The sequence below is a fragment of the Chiloscyllium plagiosum genome, chromosome 20 (assembly GCF_004010195.1).
Source record: "Chiloscyllium plagiosum isolate BGI_BamShark_2017 chromosome 20, ASM401019v2, whole genome shotgun sequence".
NCBI classification, from domain to species: domain Eukaryota; kingdom Metazoa; phylum Chordata; class Chondrichthyes; order Orectolobiformes; family Hemiscylliidae; genus Chiloscyllium; species Chiloscyllium plagiosum.
This window is the reverse complement of record NC_057729.1, coordinates 58,903,401-58,908,252: the sequence shown is the minus strand read 5'-3', so window position 1 is coordinate 58,908,252 and position 4,852 is coordinate 58,903,401.

The window sequence follows — 4,852 nt, the reverse complement described above, 5'->3', positions numbered from 1 at the left end:
CCAGAGTTGGAGGATTTGAGCTACAGGGAGAGGCTGAACAGGCTGGGGCTGTTTTCCTTGGAGCGTTGGAGGCTGAGGGGTGACCTTATAGAGGTTTACAAAATTATGAGGGGCATGGATAGGGTAAAGAGGCAAAATTTTTTCCCTGGGGTCGGGGAGTCCCGAACTAGAGGGCATAGGTTTAGGGTGAGAGGGGAAGGATATAAAAAAGATCTACGGGGCAACGTTTTCACTCAGAGGATGGTACGTGTTTGGAATGAGGTGCCAGAGGATGTGGTGCAGGCTGGTACAATTGCAACATTTGGATGGGTATATGAATAGGAAGGGTTTAGAGGGATATGGGCCGGGTGCTGGCAGGTAGGACTAGATTGGGTTAGGATATCTGGTCAGCATGGATGGGTTGGACCGAAGGGTCTGTTTCCATGCTGTACACCTCTATGACTCTATGACTGAATGAAGAGGGATTGAGCAGGTTAGGCCGATCCTCTCTGGAGTTTAGAAGAATGAGAGGAGATCGAATTGACATATCGAAGCTGCTAAAAGGGATTGACAAATTTGACATAGAGAGGATGTTTCCTCATGTGGGACAATCTAGAACACGAGGTGATAGATTTAGGATAAGGGGTAGCAGATTTAAAACAAAGATGGGGAGGAATTACTTCTCTCAAAGGGTTGTGAATCTATGGAATTCACTCCCCCAGAGCGTGGAGGATGCTAGGACATCAAGGAAATTGAAGGAGGAGACAGAAGGTTTTTAATTAGTACAGTAATGAGGTGAAAGGTTGCAGAGAGCAGGCAGCAAAGTGGGGTTGAGGCCAAGATGAGATCTGCCATGATCGGATTGAATGGTGGAGCAGGCTCGTGGGGCTGAATGGCCCCCTACTGCTCCTAGTTGTGTATTCTTCAATGTACGGTCACCATCTGGAGAAGTCAGTCTGAATTTCTATATGAGACTCTAAAGAAAGCAGGATGCTGCTTAAAAGAGGAAAATTAAAGAGTTGCTGATGTTTAATCCACACTGGAGGAGCTAATAGCTCAATTAACTGGATGGGCAGCATGGTGGCCATCACTAAGGTGAAGGTGCTCAGGAAGCTGAAAGGTCTGAAGGTGGATAAACCTTGAACTGGATGGACCATACCCTGGAGTTCTGAAGGAGGGTGCTGTGGAGATGGTAGAGGGATTGGTGGTGATCTTTTAGGAATCACTGGAGTCAGGGAAGGTCCCAGAGGAAAGGAAAGTGGCTGGTGTTATTCCCCCTATTTAAGAAGGGAGGGAGAACACAGGGAACTATAGGCTGGTTAGCCTGACGTTGGCCATTGGTAAGATTCATTATTTAGGATAAGATTACGGAGTAATCAAAGATAAGGAATTAAGGGTTATGGGCAGGTAAATGGAGCTGAGGCCACTAAAAGATGAGTCATGATCTTATTGAATGGTGGAGCACACCCCAGGGGCCAGATAATCTACTCCTGCTCCTGGTTCTTAGGTTGTTCTTATGTAACACTTGGACTCGATAAAATAGGGCAGAGTCAGCATGGCTTCGTCAAGGGACACTCATGCCTGACAAATTCTTTGAGGAGGTGATGAGCAATATAGACAAAGGCAAGCCAGTGGACATGATCTATTTGGTTTTCCAGAAGGTCTTTGACAAGGTATCACACAGGAGGCTGATAGATAAGCCCATGGTGTTAGGGGCAAAGTACTGCCATGGATAGAGGATTGACTGACTGACAGAAGGGATAAAGGCGTCTTATCCAAGATGGCATTATACATTAATGTGTGGTTCTGTTCGCTGAGCTGGGAATTTGTGTTGCAGACGTTTCGTCCCCTGTCTAGGTGACATCCTCAGTGCTTGGGAGCCTCCTGTGAAGCGCTTCTGTGATCTTTCCTCCGGCATTTGTAGTGGTTTGAATCTGCCACTTCCGGGTGTCAGTTCCAGTTGTCTGCTGCAGTGGCCGGTATATTGGGTCCAGGTCGATGTGCTTATTGATTGAATCTGTGGATGAATGCCATGCCTCTAGGAATTCCCTGGCTGTTTTCTGTTTGGCTTGTCCTATAAGCGTAGTGTGGTCCCAGTCGAACTCGTGTTGCTTGTCATCTGAGTGTGTGGCTCCAAACAATAGCTGGTCACAAAACGACATGACCAGTTATCGTTAGTAGCCATACACTTAGATGACAAGCAACACGAGTTCGACTGGGACAACACTACTATTATAGGACAAGCCAAACAGAGAACAGCCAGGGAATTCCTAGAGGCATAGCACTCGTTCACTGATTCAATCAATAAGCACATCGACCTGGACCCAATATATCGACCACTGCAACGGACAGCTGGAACTGACAACCAGAAGCGGCAGATACAAACCACTATAAATGCCGGAGGAAAGATCACAGAAGCGCTTCACAGGAGGCTCCCAAGCACTGAGGATGTCACCTAGACAGGGGACGAAACATCTGCAACACAAATTCCCAGCTCGGCGAATAGAACCACAACAACAAGCACCCGAGCTACAAATCTTCACACAAACTTTATACATTAATGATCTGAACAGAGGAACTGAGGGCATTGCTGTGAAGTTTGCAGATGACACAGAGATAGGGGAGAGACAGGTCGTGTTGAGGAAGTGGGGCCTGCAGAAGGAATTGGATAGGCTGTGGGAGTGAGCAAAGAAGTGGCAGATGGAATACGATGTGGGAAAGTGTGAGGTTATGCACTTTGGTAGGAAGAATACAGGTGTAGAATATTTTTTAACTTGAGAAATGTTTTGGAAATCTGAAGCACAGAAGGGCTGGAGTAGTTCACAATTTTCAGGTTCAGTTGGCAGTTAGGAGGGGCCATGCAATGTTAGCATTCATTTCAAGAAACCCAGAATACAAAAGCAGAGGTGTACTGCTGAGGGTGTATAAGGTTCTGGTCAGACTGCATTTGGAATATCGTGAGCAGTTTAGGGTCCCGAATCTAAGGAAGGATGTGCTGGCCAGGAGGGGGTCCAGAGGAAGTTGACAGAGACTGACCCTGGGATGAAGGGATTGTCATGTGAGGAGCGGTTGAGGACTCTGGGACTGTACTCAATGGAGGTTAGAAGGATGAGGGGGGATCTGATTGAAACTTGCAGAATACTGAGGGGCCTGGATAGAGGGGACGTGGAGAAGATGTTTCCACCCGGAGGAGAGACTAGGGTTGAGGGCACAGTGTCAGAGTGAAGGGACGACCCTTCAGAACGGAGATGAGGAGCAATTTCTTCAGCTAGAGACTGGGGACTCTGTGAGACTCATTGCTGCAGAGGGCTGTGCAGGATAAGTCACTGAGTGTATTTAAGACAGAAGTAGGTAGGGTTTTGGTTAGTAAGGGGATCAAGGGTTGCACGGAGATTGCAGGAGGGAGGACTTGAAAAATATCAGCTGTAATTGAATGGCGTAGCAGACTCAATGGACTGAATAGCCTAATTCTGTCCCTGTATTGTTTGGTCCAGTCGGGTTCAGAATAACAGCAACAACACGGTTTTATGTGGAGCTCCCTCAGCACGGACACTCCGACAGTGCCACACTCCCTCAGCACTAACCCTCTGACAGTGCGGCACTCCCTCAGCGTGGACCCTCCGACAGTGAGGCACTCCCTCAGCATTGACCCTCCAACAGTGCGACACTCCCTCAGCACTGACCCTCCGACAGTGAGGCACTCCCTCAGCGTGGACCCTCCGACAGTGAGGCACTCCCTCAGCATTGACCCTCCAACAGTGAGGCACTCCCTCAGTACTGACCCTCCGACAGTGCGGCACTCCCTCAGTACTGACCCACCGACAGTGAGGCACTCCCTCAGCACTGACCCTCCGACGGTGAGGCACTCCCTCAGCAGTGATCCTCCGACAGTGCAGCACTCCCTCAGCACTGACCCTCCGACAGTGCAGCACTGTATTACTCGGTACTGGGCCGATAGTGAGAGTGTACATTATGAGCTCAATGTCTGGATTGAGATTTGAACCCACTGTCACCTGCCTGACTCAGGTCTGTTTAAAACAGACTTTAATCACTCTGAGTCAAGTTCACAGTGATGCTGGAAAAGCACTGCAGGACAGGCAGCATTCGAGGAGCAGGAGAATCGACGTTTTGGCAAAAGCCTTTCATCAGGAATGAGGCAGGGAGTCTCAGAGGTGGAGAGATAAATGTGGGGGTGGGGGAGGTGAAGGTAGCTGAGAGTGCAATAGGTGGATGGAGGTGAGGGTAAAGGTGATAGGTCAGAGAGGAGGGAGATTGGCAGGTAGGACACGTCATGGGGACGTTGCTGAGCTGGAAGGTTGGAACTGGGGTAAGGCCGGGGGGGAGGGCAAATGAGGAAACTGGTGAAGTCCACATTGATGCCCTGGCGTTGAACGGTCCTGAGACGGAAGATGAGGCGTTCTTCCTCCAGGCGTCAAGTGCTGAGGGATTGGCGATGGAGGAGGTCCAGGACTTGTATGTCCTCGGTAGAGTGGGAGGGGGAGTTGAAATGTTTGGCCACAGGGCAGTGGGGTTGATTGGTGCGGGTGACCCAGAGATGTTCTCTGACCCCTCTAAGTTGTGTTTCTGAAGCTAAATCTTTTCTGTGTGTCCAGAATGTGAGACTAATGTACTGTTCTCATTCAGTTTAACTGAAGTCAGCTCCAACCTCTGTGTGAGGGTTGGTGTCCTGTTGAGGTGCTGTAAGTGTGCCGGTTCCTGTCGGACTGTATTCAAGCGCAATGAACAATCTAAACTTTGCAGCAATCAGTGTTCGAGCTAACCCCTGTATGGTACCCTCCTTACAAAGGATTTGATTTTTTAGTGTGAATCCCTATTTATATATTTTTTTTTCTTTTTAACCCCCACACTACCA